This window comes from Tachysurus vachellii, chromosome 2, assembly GCF_030014155.1.
Source record: "Tachysurus vachellii isolate PV-2020 chromosome 2, HZAU_Pvac_v1, whole genome shotgun sequence".
In the NCBI taxonomy this organism is placed as follows: Eukaryota; Metazoa; Chordata; class Actinopteri; order Siluriformes; family Bagridae; genus Tachysurus; species Tachysurus vachellii.
In genome coordinates this window covers 37,946,587-37,970,067 of record NC_083461.1, presented here as the reverse complement: position 1 = coordinate 37,970,067, position 23,481 = coordinate 37,946,587, and positions in this window count along the sequence as shown.

The following is a 23,481-nucleotide window of genomic DNA, read 5'->3' as shown; positions in this document are numbered from 1 at the left end:
CTGTGTGTGTGTGTGTGAGCCTCTGTGTGTGTGTGTGAGCTCTTGTGTGTGTTTTGTGTGAGCCTCTGTGTGTGTGTGTGATCCTGTGTGTGTGTGTGTGATCCTGTGTGTGTGTGTGATCCTGTGTGTGTGTGTGATCCTGTGTGTGTGTGTGTGTGAGCTCTGTGTGTGTTGTGTGACTCTGGTTGTGTGTGTGTGTGTGAGCTCGTTTGTGTGTGTGTGTGAGCCTTGTGGTGGTGGTGGCCTTGTGTGTGTTGTGTGTGAGCCTCTGTGTGTGTGTGTGAGCCTCTGTGTGTGTGTTTCCTGGGGGGGGTTTCCCCCTGTGGGGGTTTTGTGATCTGTGTGGGTTATCCTTTGGTGGGTTGGGGGCTGATCATGTGTGGGGTGTGCTGATTTTTTGGGTGTGTGCGTGATCATGTGTGTGTGTGCGTGATTGTGTGTGTGTGTGTGCGTGATCGTGTGTGTGTGTGTGCGTGATCGTGTGTGTGTGTGCGTGATCGTGTGTGTGTGTGCGTAATCGTGTGTGTGTGTGTGCGTGATCGTGTGTGTGTGTGTGTGCGTGATCGTGTGTGTGTGTGCGTGATCGTGTGTGTGTGCGTGATCGTGTGTGTGTGTGCGTGATCGTGTGTGTGTGTGTGCGTGATCGTGTGTGTGTGTGTGCGTGATCGTGTGTGTGTGCGTGATCGTGTGTGTGTGTGTGCGTGATCGTGTGTGTGTGTGTGCGTGATCGTGTGTGTGTGTGTGCGTGATCGTGTGTGTGTGTGTGCGTGATCCTGTGTGTGTGTGTGTGTATGTGTGTATGTGTGTGAGAGCCTCTGTGTGTGAGAGCCTCTGTGTGTGTGTGTGTGAGCCTGTGTGTGTGTGTGTGAGAGTCTGTGTGTGTGTGTGTGAGAGTCTGTGTGTGTTTGAGCCTGGTTGGAGAAAGTGAAATGGGGAGGTTTCTCAAATCCACCTTGTATGCAGTAGATGGAGCCAAAATGTTCAAACTGCTTCTTTAATCTTGTATGTTATTTTTTATTTATTTTTCTGCTGGGGATCAATTCAAAGACCATTTTAGAAAGGGTTTGAGATATTACATGAAAAATTACATTTTGACCAAAAAACCAAAACAAAAAAAACAACAAAAAATAAACATGGCTGTAAATCCAAAGGCTCAGATATCCATTGCAGCCCTGATTTTGTCTTCCTGTATCAGTGTTTTTGATGTGCTGCTGGATGGGTAACGTGTGTTTGTGTGTGTTTGTATGATTCTGGTGAACTTTGCTGGAGGGTTGTTTCCTGCCTCTGCCATACATTTTCTCCTCTTGTTACGAGGGTTTCCTGCACATACTCTGGCTTCCTCACCCAGTTCACAGAGATGCATCGTAGGTTGATTGACATCTTTAAATGATACACTGGCACCTAATCTAGTGTGTCTATTGACTTGTGCCCTGGGACAGACTCTAGACAACAGAAACTGGATGTTTGGTTATATACTATATTGAGTTGTAGAAAAGAACATTATTAATGAGTCTGGTTCCTCTCAAGGTTTTTTCCTCATGTCATCTTAGGGAGTTTTTCCTCACCACCATTGCCTCAGGCTTGCTCATTAAGGATCAATTCGATTTTAAACGTTATAATTTTCGTATTCCTGTAAAGCTGTTTCGAGACAATGTCCATTGTTAAAAGCTCTATATGAATTAATTTTTTGTCTAATGCGGTGATTCCCAAACCCCGGTCCCCGGACCGGTGCCGGTCCGTGGACCCGTTAGTACCGGGCCTTGAGATATTCCCAGAATTTTTTTTTATAATAATAATAATTGTCTTTTTTAAGTGCTATGACATGTCGTTATTTAATCCAAAACATAAAAAATAAATTGATTAAAATGTGTTTCTTTGAGCGCTTTGCGATTGCTTAGCAACGTGTCGTATCTGAACGGACTGCAAAAAAAGCGCGGTGCATTTGAAGTGACTGAAGCATGTGGAGAGATGAGCAGGCCTCAGCAAACCTCAATGGCTAATTTCATTGCGGACAGTTCTGGTAAAAGGACAGGCGATGACCAACTCGAAAATAAAAAGTCAAATAAAAAAAAGTCAAGCTTCAATCGTAAATATGATACCTCATACATTAGGTATGGATTTACGACAACAGGCGATTCCGTGGCGCCAAATCCATTGTTTGTCATTTGTGGTGAAAAACTCTGAAATGAAGCAATGAAGCTGTCAAAACTTCAGTGGCACTTAGCCATCAAACACCCAACTCTCAAAGACAAAACGGAGGAGTTTTTCGAAAGAGAGAAACGTGAGTTGGAAGCTCAGCGGGAAGTTTTGATATCCTCAACATCAGTAAACGTAGCTGCAACAAAGGCGTCATATCTGGTTGCTCACCAAATAGCTAAAACTAAAAAAAACTTTACAATCGGAGAAGAGCTAATTTGGCCAGCTGCAAAAGATATTTGTCGGGGAACTTTTGGGGGAAAAAGCAGCTAGCAATGTTCCACTATCTAACAATTGTCTTTTTTGGTTCTGGAGAGATTTGACAGGTGAAATGGACTGGTATTTTCATACAATTTGCCATTACTGCCACCTGCTAGTGAGTGAGTGCTGTGTAGCATGTAAGTTGCTTTTGAAGTAGACCTAATTGTATGGGAGAAAAGGGAAACAGTTTGTGAACCGGTCTGAAAGTTTAAAAAGATTGGTATATTCCTACAGGTTTGTTGCTACCATGTTCATTATATGCAATTAAATGATAGGCTGTTACTGTTTTACACAGTGATATGTTCCAAACAATGCATCTTAAAATTAAGGCATTAAAATTGACAACTGTTCCCTGGAATTTTTTTTATGAATAAGCTGGTCCCTGGCACAAAAAGGTTGGGAACCCCTGGTCTAATGGATATGGTGAAATATAAAAGTATGACATCATGCACACACTTTGTTCTGATTTTCACTGCAGTTATTGTTTTCATGGAGTTCTTTAAATCCCCTAGCACATGCAACCACTGAGTAATTAGGAAATTGTTTTTTCCCCTTAAATTAACAGACAAATCTTACGTCCTTACGTATCCTTACATAGGAGTCAGATGCTTTTTTTCACATTAAGGACAAAACTGTATTTAGTGTCCAAACCAAACGGTGATGTTTTATGAGATTTTTGCTGAAGAGTTAAGATGATTGATGAGGAAATGTTTTCCCCCTTTCCCTTTCTTGGGGGGTTTTTCGTTCCTTTTTTTCAACCTTTGAATGGACATTTAAACCTTTGTTTTTGGACGCCCTCGGGGACTAATCAGGCGGGAAAATTTGGGGAAATTTAAACACTCATTTTTAAAGCCCCTAACCCCCTAATGTGAGAGACAAAAGGGGAATTTTCCCTGCCCTCCCCAAAAAACACTCAGGGGGGAAAAGTAAGTTCGGGATTTATACCTAAAAGTTATATAAAAAAAACCCCAGGTAAGTCTTAAAAACAAAAAAAGCGTTTTTTTTTTGGGGGGAAATTTTTCTGTAACACAATAGAAAAAAATTTCTTCACCTGCAAAAATGAAAAGGTGATAAATGTTTAAAGGGAAAAAAAAAGGGATAAAAAACCCTTTTTGCTACAGATTTTTTGGTTTATCCCCCCACATAAAAGGCTTTTTCGGGTAAAAAAAAAAACCCCTATCCAGGTTTTTTATTTTTTTACTTTTAAAAATAAAAAAATTTAAAAAAATTTGGTTTTTGGGAATTTTAGGAGAAATTCATTCGGGGGGGGAAAATGGTTTCGGTTTTAAATTTTTGTACGTTCAGGCGACGCTCAACATTTTATGGGGCTGTACTGAAGTTGTTTTTTTTAAAAACAAAAAAAATTGTAAATTTTTTAAAAATCCTTTTTTTTAACAATGAGGGTTCTGACGCTAGCCTTTTTGCACCTTTTTCAAGTGTGAAAAGGTTTTTTTCTTTTAACGAAAAAAAATAATTCAGTTGCACTATAAAATAAAAAAAAAAAAAAAAAACCCCCAAAATTTTTTTTTACCTGTGAAATTTTTTCATTTAAAATTGGGCCCAAAACAAATGGGGGGGGGAAAGAGCCTTTTATTTGAGATATTTTTTAGCTACTAGCTCGAACACGAGCTGAGATATTTTAATTTTTTTATTTTTAAAAAAAGTGTGGTAAGTAAACCCCCCCCCCCCCCCACCCTCCCTTTTTCTGGGAAGGTTTTAATTTTGTTCTTGTGGGGGAAAAGGGGAAAAAAAAAAAAATGAGGTGTGTGATTTTTTTTCCCCCTCCTGTACAAAATAATAAGGTTCAAGGGGGGTCAATACTTTTTGGGGCGACTGGTTCACTTTTTTTCTTTCTTAGGAAAAAACCAAATAGTTTACTGGTCATGGGGGATGCTTTGTCAGTCTTTGAAGAAGGTTTTTTCCCCAATTCCCTTTTTTTTTATGCTTTTGTTAAAAAACACGTTCCTCTGAGCTGTTACCTTTAACTGCAAAAAATTACACGGTGTCTCGATACTTTGAGCCTCAAAAAGATAGGGGAATCTTGTTAAGGAGAGTCAAAAACCAGGTGGACCTTATTCGGTCCAGCTTTTATGTGTTTGTGAGAAAAAGAAAAGGTTTGAAAGCAGAGTTTAAGCAAAAAAAAAGGGGGGAAAACCCGGTTCATCCAAAAAACAGAGAAAACAGGCGGGGGGAAAACTGTTAAAAAAAAACCTCGGGGTTTTGATCATTTTTTATAAAACCGTTTACGTTTTTTTTATTTTAATAAGCCCCAATGTCCAGTTTTGGTTTTGGGTACACGTGTTTTTAAATTTTCAATTTGAATTCCCTCTTAAAAATTTTGTTGATGCTTTTTTTAAAAAAGGGGGAAAAAAACCCCGGTTTGGGTTTTTAGTGAAACCCAGTCACCCCAGGGGGACGGGAAAAATGGGTGGAAAAAACATACTGAACACTAGGGAAATCTTTTTTAAGATCTGCTTTTTAAATTTGCCTTAATATGAAGTCTAGATATGCTGATGGTTATGTGTGTTTTTCACTGGGTTTGGGGCAAGGCCAATTTTAAAAAGGAGATGAAGACGGGTTTAGTTGCTATGTTCCAGATGAAAGGAGGCCTAAAGAGGGGCCCCAAAAAACATGGAAAAGATCATTAGCCGGGGCAGTTTTTTTTTGGATATTTGGGGGAAAAAATTTTCCCCCCTTAAAAATTTTTGTAAAAAGGGGTACAAACACATTGCAAACATCCCTTTGCGAGCACCCCTTGGGTCCCAAAACGGGATTGTTTTTATGCTTTTCATAATGTGTTTAATAAAGGAACTGTGTGTTTTTCCCCACATTTCTTACTTGACCCTTTTTTTTTTACAAAATTTCTGGGAGTTAGCCTTTTTTTAAAACACTTTTTACTTAAGAAAAATGATTTTTGAGCCTCCTTCGTCGTGAGGGGAAAGGGACACAAAAACTTTTTCCCAAAACAAAGTGGAAGGAAAAAAAAAAAAAAAAAAAATTTAAAAACCCCTCCCTTTTTAATAGGTAAAAAAAAATATAAAAAATTTGTTAAATTTTATTACTGTTTTTTGGGGGACTGAACACAAAAAAGGGGGGGAAAAAAAAAAAGACTGCTTGTTTTTTTGATTACAAAACAAACTAAAAAAACTTTTTCCTTACCTTAAAATGGGTTTTTTAAAAAAGCTTTTATTTTTTTTGGGGAAAAATTGTGACTTTCCTGAAACTTTTTTAAACGGGGGGGGTGAAGAAAAGGCTAGTGATTTTTTTCCCGGTTTTTTTTTTTCTTTTCCCCCCGTTACTCTCTTACCCCCTTTGAAAGACCCCCGATAGCAAAAACAAGCACCTTTTAAATGACTAAAGGTTTTTTCCTTTTTGTAAGCATTATTTTTTACAAAATTTTCCAAACCCCAAATTCAGAGCAACATCAAAACATCTCTCGCTCTCTCTCTCCATCTTTTTCCCCTTTTTCTCTCTCTTTCACTCACACACACACACACCCCACCACGCACACACACACCAACAACATAGACCCACACGACAAAAACACACACACATAGCCGGGCCGTTTCTTGTGCTTCGGGTAATAAAAACCCCCCTTTTTCACTTTTGGCCTAAATTTTTGGTTTAATTTTAAAAAAAACGGGGGTTTAAAAAACCAGAAAAATACAGAACAAGGATGGAGACCGCCCGCACAGGGGGTTTAATCCACACACATCCACACCAAAAACCAAATATAAACAAAAAAAAAAAAATTTTTTCAAAACTGTTAAAAAAAAAAAAAAAAAAAAAAGTGATTCCCTTTTTATTCCCTTCCTTTTTTAAACGTGTTTTTTTTTGTTGTAAAATTTTAGGGGTGTTTCTGGAGGGGCCCCGGGGCGTGCCCGGGTTTTTGATGTGTTTTTAAAGGGGAATTTGAAATTTGTCCTGGGGACGCACTGGAAAATTAAAGGGGGAAATTGTTTTCATAAAATTTTTCTTTTTAATTAGATTTTTTTAAAATTTTTTGGGAATTTTTCTTTAAACCCGGGTTTATTGTTACTTTCAGCTGACCCCCAGGGGAGAGAGCAATAAAAATTTTGTTACAATTAAAAAGGGAAAAAGGCGAGCTGTGATTAGAAAAAAAACAACCTGATTTTGAGAAGGGCGAGCTTTCTGACTGATAAAAAAAACCCCGAAGGTAGGGAGAAGTGCGGCTAGAACAACAACCTAAAAAGTAGGAAAGGGGGACATTTTTGTGTAAAAAAAAACCCGATGATTGGGGTATTTAGAAAAAAAAAAAGACCCCCTCCAAAAAAAATTAAACTTTTGGGGTGGGAAAATTTTAAAAACTAAATATACTAAAAAAAAAGCTTCAATCGGTGTTTTTCCCTTTTTGGGGTTTCCCCCTTACCCCACTTTATCTTTAGATTTTTTTAAAACCCCGTTCCCCGGTTTTTTTCGGAAAAAAAATGGCCAGTATGATTTTTGTTCTTTCCCATGTGTCGAAAACACAGGGGGGAAAAGGGGGACGGGCCAAATTCGGCACCGGGTTTTTTCTAATCCGGTAAGGGGGGGGGCTGGACGAGAGCAGACAGGACTGCACAGACAAAAAAGGGCCCCCGGGGAATTTATTAACAGGGAAAGGGAACAGGGTTTAGATATGACATTTTATACAAAAGCGCTGTCAAATGGGAAAGATTTTGATTGGGTTTAGAAACGTAAGGAAAAAAGCCTGAGTTCCCCTCGACGCCTTTTTAAAACGGGGGCCAACAAACAATTTACTAGGTGGGGAAAGAACTGGGGAATTTAAATGATTCGGTCCTGTTTTTGGGGGTGTCCCTTTTATTTTTCCCTTGGGGGGAGCGTTGGGCATTTTATGTTTCAATTAGGAAAAAATTTTTAAATTTTAAATTAATTCGGTTTCCTAAAATGTTATTGTTTATATATCAAAAAACCCAACGAAAAAATTTTCAAAATACAGACAAAATATTCTTTTTGGGGTTTTTTGGTTTTTTTTAGTCTTTTGCAGGGGTTTGTTTTCCCAAATTTTGTACTTTTCCCCGGGGGCCGAGGTTTTCCCCCGACAAAACCAAAATTTTTTAATTTTTGATTATCTGACATGAAATTTTTTTTTTTTCTATTTATCTATCAAATTTATCTACTCTAGTCATGCCCCCCTTTTGGGCTCAGCTTTTTGGGCCTTTAGGGGGAGGTAAATTTTCCCCGGGGTTTAAAAACATTGCGCATTTTTTTTTTTTTTAATTTAAAAATTTCCCCCTTAAGCTCTATTTTTTTTTCTTTATTTTATTTTTTTTTAAAAGAAAATTCTACAGGACTTTTGGTTGCCATTGTTTTTTTTTTTAAAATTTCAAATTTTTTTAAAAAAAAGGGCCCCTTGCGGGGGTTTTTGGGGGAGGTCCTAATTATGATTTTTTGCAAAAGGGGGGAAAAAGAACAGGGGGAAAAAACTCAAAAGTGAGTAATGTGTGTTGTCTTTTTGCCTCTTAAAACCCCCTTTAATTTAACCGGGGTTTTGGAAAAGTTTCCCGCTTGGGGTTGGGCTATTAAACGTGCAGGAAAAAAGGGGGGGACGGTACACCACTGAGCGCCCCCGGGGTTTAAATTTAAATCCCGAACTCAATTTTTCTCGGGTTTCAGTGTTTTTCATTTTTCTGTTGTGTTCTTGGAAAACATTGCGGGGGTCCTTTTTTTCTCTTTAGGTACAGGGTTGGGGAGGCACCAGGGTTATGGAACACCATGGGAAAAGTGAATAAATGGGGCCCCAAAGGCAGATGGAAGCAGCGCTGGACTGTTTAATTTAAAATGTAATGGGGGTTTGTTTGGAATTTTTTTTAAAAAAAAAAAAGCCCAAAGTTTTATCTGTGTGATATTTAAAATTTAAAACAATCACATTCTAATTTTCATTTCGTGTTTTTCTAATGGGATAATGTTTTTTTTTCATAATCTTTGGTCATTAAAAAAATTTTTAGCATGTATTCATTTTTATTTTAAACAGCCCAAAAGAAAAAAACTTAAAATCATTTTCCTTTTAAATACAATTTTAAAGTATTTAAAAACTCAGAATTTTGGGCTAGGGCTTTGGGGCGTTTGTGTACTTTTATAGCTTTAAACTGCTTGTTTTTGTTCTTTTAAAAAAAAAAACCTTTTTTATTTTTTCCTTTTACATGATTTTTTTTTGCTAATTGTATTATTATTTTTAAATTTTTTTTTTTTTTTTTTTGGTTTTTTTTTTAAATTTTTTTCCCCTTTTAAAACGGGGAAAAAAAAAATATGCCAATAAAAAATTCTAAAAGACCGATCAGAATCGGGGAAGGCTTTATGCTAAGTATGAAAAGCCTTTCAAGGTATTTTTTTGGGTCAAAGTTCCAGTCACGAGACAAAAACCACAAAAGACAAAAAAAAAAGATGGGGAAAATTTTTAAAAAAAAGAAAAACCCCTTTTTGCAAAAAAAATAGACAAAAAAATAATTAATTGCTTTTTGTGTCGTGGGGAGATGGGGAAAAAAATTTTTTAAAAAAACGGTTTTTAAAAACTTGGGTGTGGTGTTTTTTTGACCCCTTTTTTTCCCCCTTTGGATTTTTTGTTTTGAGGGTCCCTTAGGGCCCCTTTGGGAAATGTATCTTTTATCTGATTCTGTTAATGTTTGCCCCCAATTGGTTTTTGTTTAGAAAAAAATTTTAGGGCTAGACGGGAACCCCCCGGCTAGGCCTCCCTCCCCCCATAAACCCGGGCAGGTAAAAAAAAGAGGGAGTGGCCTTGAATAAACTTTTATCATGAAATTATTTTTTTAATGAGTACCCCAAGAATGGGTCAGGAGAGCCAAGATGGGTTTTGGGGGTGAGTGAAGAAGGGAAGGGGGAGAATTTCAGGGAAGTTGGGGAAAAAAGGGGGGGTTTAAACAAATCACCGGGTAAAAGGTTTTTTTTTGGGGGGGAAAAGGCCAAAAAATTTTGGGGAGTCCCCGGGAAAAAAAAGACAACCAGGGGGGCCGCAAAACCCAGGTAAAGGGAGAACACAACATTTTCATTTACTATTAAAACACAGGGGGATTTTTTTTGGGAAAAAGCTAAAGGGAAAATTTTTTTTTTTGGGTTTTTATACTGATTTAAAGGTCCCCCTCATTTTTTATATAAAGGCATGTTTTTGGATTAGATGCTAGGTTCATTTATGTTTTCAAAAATTTTGTTAATTTGGGGAAATGTTTTTTTTTTTAAAACCCCTAAAACCATGCTCTGGCTTTTTTTTTTGGGACATCCCAAAGGAATTATTTTAACAAAATTTTACATTGTTTTTTTAAAAAATAATAACCCCGGGGGGTTTTTATTTCTTTATTATTTTTTTTTTATTATTATTTTTAAATTTTTATTATTATTATTTTTTATTTTTTACTAGCTGAAAATAATGAAAAATTTTAAAAGAAACTAAACTTTTTACAAAACTTTTTCCCAATATTTTTTAAAAACCCAAAACAATATTGGTAAAATATACTTTGCAATTTTTTTTCTTGCTGTTTTTCTAATTCTAATTTCTAATTATATTATCGAGCCCAAATGTGTGATTCAACCCCCCATTTAAAATTTTTTTTAAACCCTTTAAATAAATTTTTTCTTTCCCCCTCCCTTTTCTTTTGGGGGGGCCCCAAAAAAAAATTGCAAAAAATTTCCCCCCTATGGAAAAAGTTTCCGTGCAGTTTTAACTTTAAAAATCTTTACAATTTTATGTTTAACTCCAAAAATTTTTGCAATAAAGAAAATTTTTTTTAAAATTAAAATTTAAAATTAAAAAAACGAAAAAAAAAAAACTGAAATTCTTCTTTAATTTGCTAAAAAAATAGGTCAAGGTAAGGGGAACGGGAAGTTTAAAAACAATACTTTGATTTGGGGTTTTTTTTAAAGGTGCATAAACCATTTTCTCTGAAACTCATTTTTTCTGTTTTTAAAATGTGTGTGTTTTAAAAAAAAACCCCCTATGTTTTTGCTTTGGGAAAAATCTTAGACGCAGGATTTAAAAAAAAAAAGTCATTTTTTTAAAAAGGGCAATTTTTAAAAAAAACTGTTGTTGATTTAAGGGTGGTGTGAAGGATTTGAAAATTTGGGTTTGGGGTTAAGGGATATAAAAAGAGCAATGTGGCAAAGCGATTTTTTAAACCGGAAAATTTTTTTTAAAAAATTAATAATCAGGGACGATTGACCTTAAAAATTTTTTTAAAGAATTTTAAAATTTTGTACCTTTTAAAAAAAAAATTTTTAGTAGTAAAACCATCAAAATCCAAAAACAATTTTTTTGCGTCATGTAGCTGAATTTTTTTGTGTTTTTTTTTAAAAAGAAAACATGTTTTCCCCGGTTTTTGGACACAATTTCGAAATGACTACACATCTTGAGTTCCAAAAATGGGTCAATGAGTCTTAAGCCGTTTTTAAGTAATGTGGTCTGGGGAAAAAAATTTTGGCACGTTTCTTTGTAGACGAAAAGTTTAACATGTTTTGCTTCATCCCCCACAGTTTAAAATCCCCAAGGGGCCCCTTAAGTAAAATTTCATCGTGCTAAACTTTACTTTTTCTAGCCCCCGTTGCCCCCCGATTCTTTTTTTTGTTTTGGATTTTCCCTCTCCCAATTTATAGTGTGTGGGGGAAAAGGGCTTTTTTAGTAAAATACCAAAACCCCCTTTTCCCAACCCCAAAAACAACAAAAAAAGGGAAAAAAACCCTGGCAAAATTGTTTGGAAAAAAAGGAATGTTTTTTGTGGTGTAATTACGGTTTTTAAACAACACCGCCCGGGGGAAAATTTTTTAAAAAGAAACCCGTGGGGTGAAAGGGGAAATTTGAGTTCAGCACTCCTCTTTGCATGCCCCTATGTGCAATGCACAGTTTTGAGGGGGGCTGGACAGTCATGTGAGGGACTTTGATAAAAGGGCCCTAAGGCCAACAAGGTTTCAGGGTTTATTGGGCCCTTTTTTAGGCCCCCGAGGTGGGGGAAATTTCCCTTTTTTCCCAAAGGGGGGGAGGAAAGGGGGGGGGACAAACCCAAGGGGGGCCCCCCAAGAATGGGGCAACAGCCATTTTAAAGCCCCCGGGGGAAAAAATGAAGCCATTTTACCTTTTTAGAGCAGAGTGGGGGAAAAAAAATTTTCTCTTGGGAAACCCGAAGGGGGGAAAAAAGTCCTCAGGGGGGGGCAAAGGGGGCGGGGCGTTCTCAGTAAGAGGAAACAGGGGACATCGTTTTCAGTTCCCAGGAGCAGGCAAAAACCGCAGGGGGGGGGAAGGAAGGGAAAAGGGTTTTAAGTTGGTCGGGAACCCCCCGGGACAATGAGGTTTTTGAAAAACTGAGTTTCTTTCCCCCCTGTTGTCCCGATTAGGTGGTTATGCTTTTAAAAGGGCTTTTGGGGAAAAAAAAAAAATCCTGGGATTATATTTTGTCAGGGTTTTTGGCAGCCCAATTTTTTTAGAAAAGGGGGGGATACAATTTAAAAAACATGGGAAAACACAAAAAAAAACAAATAAGCTTTTTAATTTTAAAAAAGGAAAAAAAAAAGGAACTTATACAAAGTGTTTTTTTGGGGAAAAAAGAAAGTGACCCAAAGGGGGGAAAATTTTTTTGTTCAGTGCCCCCCTACCACCACAGGACAATCCCGAAAAGCACACCCACACTGGGAAAACAAGCCAAAAGAAAGACAAGGATTTGGGGAAAAGGACCCCAAACGCGTCAAGGATCTTGATGGACAGTGGCGATCATCAACAATTTTTGCACTAAGCAAGGGTCAAATTCATTTTTTCCAATTGTTGGGGAAATTTTAAATTTTTTTTTTATTGTGTTCCCCTTAGTTGTTTTGTAAAAAAAATTTTTTTCACTTCATTTTTTCCTTTCCCCTTTTTTGAGGAAAACAATACAAGGAGATTTTCAGAGGGGACTTTCTCTATTTTTGCTGATGCGGTATTTCCGCTGACTACCATCCAGTGGGATTAAAAATTTTTCAACCTCCCTTTTTGACTAGGCCCCCTTTCCGACCATTACCCCCAAAAATAACTGTGCAGGGGACAGTTTTCGAAATTTTTAAACCTAACTACAGAGAGGGGGCCGGGGTTTTTGACCAAATTAAACAACCCCGACGTAGCAAGAACCCTTACAGAAAGGTTAAAAAACCTAGCTACAGGAAAGGGGCCAGGTACGACAAAGGGGCCCCAAAAAACCCGGGGAAGGGGGGGACCCGTTACAGAAGGGACAACATTTGACTAATGAAAAAGACCCCCTTACAGACAAAATTCCCATTCTGAACTAAAGAAAAAACCAGTTCCCGATAGATTTGACAACCTGACTGTTTAGAGAGACCGGGGCCCACAAGGCACAACATCCAACTACAGAGCAAATCAGTTACGACTAGATAAAACACCTGACTGTTTTGAGAGGACAGTTATATCCCAGTTTTAACACCTGGGTTTGGGGAGCCTTCGGAAAAGTTACAACAACCTGACGTAGAGGGGAGGGTCGGTTAAAAACCCCCTTACAAAAGGCCCCGGTTTCAGGGGGGAGACCAGTTTCAGACCAGTTACAGCAACCTAACAAGAGAGAGGGGACTTACAGACCAAAAATTTTTAACAACCTAATTTAGAGGGGAACCCCGATACAGCCATTTACAACAACCTTAAAATTTGAGAAAGGGGGAAATCAGACAAGTTTTAAAAAAACCCGATTTTAAAGAGAGGACCGTTAAAAAACCAGTTTTAAAAAAAATTGGGCTATTAGAGGGGACCCCGTTTTTAAAAAAGTTACGCAACCCGGGGTCAGAGAGAGGCCCCCTTAAAAGACAATTTTCAATAACCCGATACAGAGGGGGACCAGTTAAATCCCAAATTTCAAAAAGGGCTATATGGAGAGACCAAATTAAAAAACCATTTTTTAAAAACCCGCCCATAAAAGAGGAACCCCCTTCAAAACCTTACGAACCCGACAAAAGAAAAAGACCCCCTTTCAGACAGTTAAAAAAACCTAAATTTTTGAGAAAAGGGCCCCCTTTCAGACCGTTTTAAAAACTTGGGCGTAGAGAGAGACCAGGTTTAAAAAACCAGTTTTTTTTAAAAAAACCCGGGGTTGTAGTAAGAACCAGTTCGACAGTTACAACAAAATAAATATAGAGAAAAGACCCGGAGAGACCAGTTCAAAACCCCGTTTTTAGAGAGAGACCCCAAAATTTTTGACCGTTTCAACAAAAACCCCTTTTGAAGAAAAAACCCGTTACGGGGGAATTTCAAAACCCGATTATAGAGAGAGACCAGTTACAGACCCGTTCAACAAACCCCCCTGAGAGAGAGCCAGTTACGGGCCAGTTTACAACAACCTGACCTTAGAGAAAAAACCCCCCAGAGACCGTTACAAAAACCGATTGTTTTGGGGGGACCCCCTTTCAGACCAATTACAAAAAAACCCGATTATAGAGGGGGACCAGTTAAAAAACCCCCTTACAAAAAAAAGGGGCCCGTTTAGAGAGACCAGTTACAGACCGTTTCAAAAAATGATACAGGGGGAGAAATTTTTTGCCATTTTAAAAAAACCCCAAAATTAAAAAAAAAACCAGTTGCAGAAGGAAAAGAAAAAAATTTTAAAAGGCTTTTTTAAAATGGGGGAAAATAATCATTCCCCGCAAAAAAGTCTCATTTTTTCAGAAAAAAAAAAACTTTTAAAAATTTTTTTAACCCCTTTTAAAGTTTTAAAGGCCTTAACACAGTTCGAAAGGGGGTGATTGTATTTCTGATAAAATTTTTTAAATCATTCTTTTTTGTGTAGTGTGTGTTGGGGAATGTTTCCGAGGTGGTTGGCGTTTTCCCCTGCCCCTTTTTCCTTTTTTCCCCTGGGGGAGGCTCCCGGTTTTTTGCAAACCCCCTTTTAGGGAAAAAAAGGGTTTCAGGATTTTTGAAAGGAGGGGGGTTGGGGGAAATTTTTTTTTCCCCCAAAATTTTTTTAACTTTTTAGTTTTTTCTTGTTAAAATTTAAAAACTCCTTTTTTTGTTTTTTTTTAAAATTGAGTTTTTTTTCCCATTATTAATATACATCTGGTCCAGGATGGATGCTTTTCCCAAAATCCAGTATTTACTACATCTCTAATGAGGGAAAACCAAATGGGGGCAAATGGACTCAAAAGGAGATGCGCCCCGGTGTTTCATAAAAAATTTTAAAGGGGAAAAAAGGGTTTGAGAAAGAGATTGGGGGGGGGAGAGGGGAAAAGGGGGAAAGGGGGGAGAGAAAAGAGGGGGGGAAAAGAGAGAGAGAGAGAGGGGGGTGAAGGGAGGGGAGTTTTATTCTTCAAATTATTTTTTTCCCTTTTTAAAAGGGGTTTTTCAAAAATTTTTTTTCAGAAGAAAAAAAGGGGGGTTTGGTTTTAAAGACGAGGGGGCACGGGGGGGGGGTGTGGAAGGGTTTTGGAAAATTTTTCATGCCCGGGGGGGTAAGAAAAAATCATAACAAAAGGGTTCCCCATAATGATGAGTTTACTGCGATGGGGGAAAAGACTGCAAAATCCCCTGATTCTTCCTTCAGGAAAATTGGGGGCAGGGGAACCAAACATTTTTTTAAAAAGGGGGGAAAATTGGGGGCTGTTTTTCAAATGTGAATGTCGGGTTTATTTTTCGGGAAAACCGGGTGATTTTTCCCTTTTTGATTAGGGTTTTTTTTTGGGGGGGCGGGGGGGTCTATGCCTAAAAAGATCCTTTTATTTTTTAATTATTTAACATTTACTTTGATGTCCCCCCTTATCCTTTTTGAATCTTTTATCCTGTTGGTTTGTTTGGAAAAGGGGACGGATTTTTTTTCAGCCCCAATTTATTGTCATCAAAGCTTTAAAAGTTAACCCTTTGGGGGGTTTTGGGGTTTAAATTTTATGGTGACTTAATTTTCCCCAAAAATTTTTACCTTTTAAATTTTCTCTGTTTTTCTTTTTTTTAAATTTTTTTTTTAAAAAATTTTTAAGATTGTGGGGGGGGGAAAAAAAAAACACCTTGATAGGAAAATAAATTCTTTTATCAAGTTTTTTTGTTCTTTTTGGGTTTTCCCGCCTTTTTTAAACCCTGAAACGGGTTTTGTTTAAAAAACATTTTTTCCCGAGCAAATTTTTGAACAATTTATGAAAATTAAATTAGGATTTTTTTACGTTTTTTTGAGACATTTTAAAAAAAAAAACCCACGGGAAAATTGTTTTCTTTCTTAAAAAACCGCATGTTTTTTAAACATGAAGCAAAATTTCTTTTTTTTTTTTTAAAAGCAAATTTTTTAAAATTGGGAAAGAATCTCCTTAAATAAAAAAAAACACTATTAATTTTTTTTTTCTAATTTAAAATAACTATTTTTGGGGTGAATGTGTCATGCACGCAAAAAAGGTCCAATTGCTGGGGGTTTTTTGAATATCCAAAACAGGCAAAAGGGGAAAAAACGGCAAAAAAACAACACAAAGGAAAATCCAAAAAAAAGTAGTTTGTTTTTCCAGGCGGGGGGGGGCAGGTACAAACATTTTTTAAAAATTGAAAAACAAGCCCGGGGCAAAAAACAAGGCGGAAACAGGGGAACCCAAAAATTCGCTCAAAGGGGACAAAAATAACAATATTCCCCCCATTTAGAGAGTTCTGGGGGGGTTTTAAAAAAACCAGGGGGGTTTTCAAAAGGAAAAAAGGTGTGCCCCGGGGGTTGGTGGGGCAATGGGTTGGGGGAAAAAAAAGAGTCCTGATGGGAAAAAATGCAAACAAAACCCCCTTTTTGGGCCCGCGGGGGGATCCCTCATGGTTTTTATAACGAATTTAAACAAAATTTTTTTTAAAACAATTTTTTATTTTAGAAAGATGTCATTTTTTAATTTTTAAATTTTTTTAAAAAAAAATTGTTTTTTTTTTCAGGTAAGGTTTTAAATGTGAGACATTTGGTTCTAGATTTTTCCCTGTTGGGAAGGGGGGATCGTTTTTTTGAATTTTGTGAACTTTTCTGACATACCCACTACATATGGGTTTGGGTCCAGTTTTTTTCTCTAATATAAAAATTTTTTTGTTGTTCTTTGTTTTCACCAAATTTTTTTTTTCTTTCTCATTTTCCCCTTTTTTTGCTTTTTCCCCTTTCCCTTGCTATTTCACACACTTTCTTTTTTTAAACCCCCCAAGGCCCCCCCCCTAATTTGTGGGCCCCATTTTTCAAAAGTAGATATGGCGGGAAAAAAATGCTAAGCACGTTTTTTACGAATTTAGCAAAGGTTTTTTTTTTAAAACCCTGGAGATGTGCGGGGCAGGGGGAAAAATAGGCAATGAAAAACCAAACTTTCCTACACATTTTCCCCTCATTTTTTTGTTATGTGTAGACAATGGTTCTTTGATTCAGTTAAAAATTTTTTTTAAAACGATCAAAACATGAAAAAATAATAATAATAAAAAATTAAAAATTAAAAAAAAATTTAATTTAAAAAATATAAAACTTTTTTTATTAAATAAACACCCCCCCCCCCCTTTTCTCTCTCTCTCCCCTCTCTCTCTCTCTCTCTTTCTTCTCTCTTCTCTCTCTCTCTTTCAATAATGGTTTAAAAAAATTTTGGGGGCCCCCTTTCTTTTTTAATTTTTTTTTTTGTAAAAAGGGGCAATTAAGGGTTAAGGGCTTTGCTCGGGGGCCCCCAAAGGGGGGCCCAGTTGGGGGGGAAATTTGGGGGGATTAAACTCACAACCTTCTGATGGTACCCCCCAAAACCCCTTTAAAACCACTCCCCCCACCACTCCCCCAAAAAAAGGACCTTTTAAAAATCATTTGGCCCAAACTGTAATGGTGTCCTCTTTTTAAATCTTTATCAGGACCCTTTTTGGTTTTGGTCACTTTGGCCCTTTTCCCAAAAAGAAAAAGAAAGCTCCAACATTTCACTTTGGGTTTTTTCTTTTATCTTTTCTGTTGTGTAAAATCATTTTAAAATAAAACATTGGAAAACTTACTCTAGGGGGGAATCGGTTTCAAACCTGCCCCTTTAAATTTTGGGCGCACACGTTACCAACTGTCCCACAATATTTCCTGTTCCTTTCCAAAATTTTACGTTTTTCAGGAAAATTTTTCCCCAAAAGGGGTTTGGGTTTTTTTTTTCTATGTTTAGGTGGTTTTGTTTGAACTGAAAAAAATTTTTTTAACTTTGACGCTTTTGTAAATGACGGGTTAAAGTTGCACAAGAACGTTTTTTTTTCCCAAAAACAAATCAAGGGTTTCTACAAAAAATTTTAAATTTGATTTTACAAAAGGGGCAGGTAAAAAGGAATGATGGTGATTTTTTTTTTAAAAAAAAAAAAAAAAACCCCCAAATTTTTTTAAAAAAAAATTAAAAAAAAATGGACACTTTTTAAACCCCCCAAAAAAAAATCATTTTCTCCCCCTCTCACTTCCTTCTTATGCATCGGATGGGAGTTACCAAAAAAACCCCCCTTTTGTATCTGTCCCATTTGTTTTTTTGCACACCAAAGACGCTGTATTTTATAGGGGAGATTTGTGTTTTTTGAAAATGGAAGCTGCATGGGGAGTAAAAAGGGGGGTTTAAAAAACTTTGTGAGTTGGAAGGGGGGAAAGGACACAAAGTGGGGTATCGCTGCCCCAAAACGGGAACCTAAAAACCCAAACCCAAAAGGTGCCCCCCAAAAATTTTAAAAACCAAATGTTAAAAAGTTATCCATCAGCTTGCATTTTTTCCCTTTTTGGGGGCCCATGCCCAAAAAACATCCCACCTGTGTCGGGGGTCCCCCTTTTTTTCTTGTGTTTCAGGGGCCCCGTGTTTCTTTCTAAAACCATCACTGGGGGTGGATCAAATACAACAACCGAATACAGGGTGGGGAAGGTAAGCGATCCATCTGTCTTTAAAATGTGTTCTAGCATTTGGGGACTGTAGGGAAAATCGTCAAAAATTCAGAGAAAAAGAAAAAATTTTTAAAAATTGTTATTTTTTATTGCCCTGTAAAAATTTAAAAAAGGAGAAAAATTTCATAGAAATAAAGCTTGACACAAAAAGGGGGCTTTTAAAAAGGGGTGGAAAATTCCCCCTCTGCCACGGGGGAAGACTCATAAACCCTAAAAATTCCCCTGATGCAGTCTGAAGCTTCAAAAATGAAAAAAATATTCTTTTTCCTTTTGTGTTTTTTAAAGGGTTTTTGGGGGGCGGGGGAAAAAATTTAATTATCTCGCCCCGGGCTTTTTCCCCTTTTTACCCCCCTTTTTTAAAATTTGGGGAAAAGAAAAAAAAAAATGAGTAATCGTCGTCACTAAACAAAAAAAATTGGTAATGTTTTAAAAGTTTTTAAAACAATCTTCATAAATTTTTTTTTAAAGTGTAGACAATAAACAATTTTAAAAATAAAGTTAAAATTAATGTTTCGTTAAAAAAGGCTTATTTTTGACCATAAAGGGCAATAATAACGACAATTTTAATAAATGTGTCATAGGCAAAAAACACGTTTTGTTTTTTGGGCCCCTGTCCCAAAAAAAGTCACACTTTGATGAATTTTTTTATAGTCTATAAGGGGTTTTAAACTTATGAAAAATTTTATTTTTTTTTAAATTTGTTTTTTATTGTATGTATCCCCCCTTTTTCCCCCCAGGGACCTGAGATAGACACAGGCCCGGGGACTGGGGGATTTTTGGGAAATAAAGGGGGTGGGGAAAAAGGTGATGAGTGAATTTGGTGTTTTGATAATGTAGGTTTCAGAAATTTGATCTGTGATAAAAATTTTAAAAGTAAAAAACCCACTTGTCTAAAAACCTTTTTTTTTCCTTCATTTTTTGGGCTCTAGTGGGAAAAGGGAAAATCCCACTAACTGAAAAAAAGCTTTTTCCCCTTCTGTAGCCCCCAAAAAAGTATACAGAGACAAAAAATTCAATTCAATTCAATTTTTTTAAAAAAATTAGCATTTGGGGGGAAAATGCAATTCAGAATAAAAATAAAACTTTTTAGAAAAAAAAAAACCAGCCATCTTTTTTCTTTAGAGCAATGCATAAAACCCCCCTTTTAAAACAAACACACAAAAACCACACACACAAAACCCCACCAGTTGATGAAAATTTACAATCTAAAAAAATTTCCACCCTTAAGAATAAGTTTAGGTATCATTTCTGTTTTAATATTGCTTTAAAAATATTTTCTTTTTAGAATGTTAAAAATTCCACGTATTCACACACAATACATTTTTGGTTTTAAAAGTACTTCTTTTATGATGCAATTTTCATTCATTCTTCATTCTTCTTTCTTCTACCGTTTAAATCCGAATAAACCCCGGGTTTCCCCGGGGGGCCGTTTTTTATCTCATGCGTCATTGGGGGAATTTAAGGGGGGATAACCCCCCCACGGAGTGCCCCAACCCCCCCCCAGGGCACACCCCCACTCTATTCACTATGCAATCACCCCCTAGGGCAATTTTTTTTCCCCCAAAATGCCAATCAACCCCAAAGCTGTCTTTGGACCGGGGGAGGAAAAACCCTTTTCCCCGGGGGGAAAAAACCCCCGGGGCCGGGGGGGAACATTGGGAAACTCCACACACAAGGTGGAGGGGGGAATCGAACCCCCACCCCGGGGGGTGTTTGGGGGGAAAAAAATTTTTAACCACTAAGCCACCCCCCCCCGGTGAATAAATATTATAATAATTTTTTTTAAAAAAGGCTCGGTCGGGCCCCAGCCCAAAAGGGAGCGAGGGGGGGGGCCCATCCCTTGGGGGCCCCACCTGCAGGAGGGGGAAACGTAAGGGGCTTGGTGGGGAAGGGGGAATTTTTTTTTGGGGGGAGTCGGGAAAGGGGGGGGGCCCCCGGGGACCCAATCCCCGGCCAGGAAAACTGGCCTTGGGACTGGAATTTCCCCCCATGGGGGGGGGAAAAGGGGCCCCCGTGGTGCGGGAGGTTGAGATTTCCCCTAGGGGATAGTTGGGCTTGCCTCCCCCCCACGCTTGGGCTTGGAACCCCCAAACCTCGAGAGAGGTGGATTCTACTACTCTGGAGTTTTCCTGCGGTTTAGAGGAGGCGGGCTTTTGGGTGGGGGGTTTTCGTAGCCCCCCAGTCGCAACCATTGTTTTGGAAATTTTCCCCCGGGGGAACGGGGAGGGGCATTTCCCCCCCCTTGGGTTGGGGGGGGGCTCCCTGTTATTTGGGTTACGGGCCAGATGGCCCTGTGATACCCCGGGGGTTCTTGGGGTCCCCGGAAGGTCTGTGGAAAGCTCCAAAAGGGGGGGGGCCGTGTTTTACTGGGGGACTTCAAAGCTCACGTGGGCAAACGACGTGACACCCCCCAGAGGCGTTTGGGGGGGGAACGGCCCCCCCCCCCTGAAACCCCCCTGGTGTTCTGTTATTGGACTTCTGTGCTAGTCACGTTTTCCAAAAGGGAAAACCAGTTAATAAGGGTGTCCTCAGTAACATGGCCCGGCCCCCAGGTTGGGGTCGATGATCGACTTTGTGGTTTTTTAAAACTGACCTCCGGGTATGTTTTGGACGCTGGGGGTAAAAAGAGGGGGGGAGGTTAACTGATAAACCCCCGGTGGGGGGTTGGATCCATGGGGGGGAGGAGTTGGAAATTGGCCCCCCAAAGCTGTGAGGGCTGCGGGAAACGTTTGGGGGGCCGGGCAGGGGGTCTTCAACTCCCACCCCCCGGAAGTTTTAAAACCAACCCGGGGGGGGTTTGGGGAAAAATTTTAGCCCCGGGGACCATGTTTCCCCTCCATTCCCAAGGGGCCCGTCGGGCTGTGGCCGAAAAGGTTCCCCCGGGCCGTGTGGAGGCCAAACCCGGTGGTGGACGAAAGGGGAGGTAGTGAAAAAGGGGGCCTATCGAGTGGTTGGCTCGGGGGACTCCGGAGGCCGCTGATAGGTTACCGGAGGGCCAAGCGAGCTTCAGCCCAGGTGGTTGCGGAGGCAAAAACTCGGGTCTGGGAGGAGTTCGGTGAGGCCATGGAGAAGGACTATCGGTTGGCCTCGAAGAAATTCTGGCAAACCGTCCGGCGCCTCAGGAGGATGAAGCAGTGCCCTGCGCACACTGTTTACAGTGGGAGTGGGAATCTGCTGACTTCGACTGGGGACATCCTCTGACAGTGGAAGGAGTACTTCGAGGTTCTCCTCAACCCCACCGACATGCCTTCCACTGAGGAAGCAGAGGCCGAGGGCTCAGTTGAGGACTCATCGATCCCCCAAGCTGAGGTCACTGAGGTAGTTGAGAAGCTTCTCAGTGGCAAGGCACCGGGGGTGGATGAAATCCGCCCTGAGTACCTCAAGTCTCTGGATGTTGTGGGGCTGTCTTGGTTGACACGCCTCTGCAACATCGCGTGGCAGCTGGGGACAGTGGCTCTGCACTGGCAGACTGGGGTGGTGGTCCCTCTGTTTAAAAAGGGGGACCAGAGGGTGTGTTCCAACTACAGGGGGATCACACTCCTCAGCCTCCCCGGAAAAGTCTATGACAGGGTACTGGATAGGAGGATTTGGCTGATAGTCAAACCTTGGATTCAGGAGGAACAATGCGGGTTTCGTCCCGGTCGTGGAACACTGGACCATCTCTATACCCTCGCCAGGTTGCTGGAGGGTTCATGGGAGTTTGCCCAACCAGTCCACATGTGCTTTGTGGATCTGGAGAAGGCATTCGACTGTGTCCCTCGTGGTGACCTGTGGGGGGTGCTCTGGGAGTATGGGGTCCAGGGCCCTCTGCTAAGGGCTGTCCGGTCCCTATATGACCGGAGCAGGAGTTTGGTTCGCATTGCCGGCACTAAGTCAGACTTGTTACCGGTGCATGTTGGACTACGGCAGGGTTGCCCTTTTTCACTTGTCCTGTTCATTATCTATATGGACAGGATTTCAAGGCGCAGTCAGGGGCCGGAGGGAGTCCGGTTTGGGGACCACAGGATTTCGTCTCTGCTTTTTGCAGAGGATGTTGTCCTGTTGGCTTCCTCAAATCAGGACCTTCAGCGTGCACTGGGACGGTTTGCAGAGTGTGAAGCGGCGGGGATGAGAATCAGCACCTCCAAGTCCGAGGCCATGGTTCTCAACTGGAAAAGGGTGGCTTGCACCCTTCAGGTTGGTGGAGAGCTCCTGCCTCAAGTGGAGGAGTTTAAGTATCTTGGGGTCTTGTTCACGAGTGAGGGAAGGATGGAACGGGAGATCGACAGGCGGATCGGTGTATCTTCTGCAGTGATGCAGAGTACCTGAGTACCCGGAGGAAACCCCCGAGGCACGGGGAGAACATGCAAACTCCACACACACAAGGCGGAGGCGGGAATCGAACCCCGAACCCTGGAGGTGTGAGGCGAACGTGCTAACCACTAAGCCACCGTGCCCCCCTCACTTCAACAATTAAGAGTAAATCTGTGATTTAAATAAGTCAAGCCTTCTTCAAAATGCTCTGTAACAATCACGCAGGTGCAGCTCGATATCATTGACACTCAGTTTAACTAAGGCATATTTGCAAGGCATATCCCATTCAGATAGCTTGTGAAAAAAGGACCTCATTTGTTCTGTTTGGGTTATACAGATTCGTGACTCTTCTTTTTGGGTTGTTGAGAGACCCTCATCCAAATGCTGCTTATGCAGCTTCCTACGTTATTGAAATTATTATATATAATAATGTTTAAGCTCTGATAAATGGAAAGAGATGAGCATATTGAGTGTGAGAACATTCCACAAAAGTGTGAGACCAGCAAATACAAAGACATGAACCCTGTGAAAGTGCTGATAAAATAGAATGGCATGACCTTTAATAACATCTTCACTCTTACTTCCTCTATAATTCTCACACACAATTTGGTTTGTTTTATTGTTTTTTTTTTTATCAAAAATATCACTTTGTTTGGGTTTGAACTTATAATGGTTAGTTCTGACTTGCGCAAAATAAGTGAGCCATGAATGAGTACATAGCAAGTGTTGAGAATAAGGTGAGACCTAACTCTGATGAAGACTAGATTATAGCTCTCATGACTTTCAGGACTATATAAGGACATATGTAAATTCTGCAAGTCTTCCTGCTCTAAGTGTATTCGGGGAGTGTTTCACACTCACATTAAACACACTTGTGACCTGC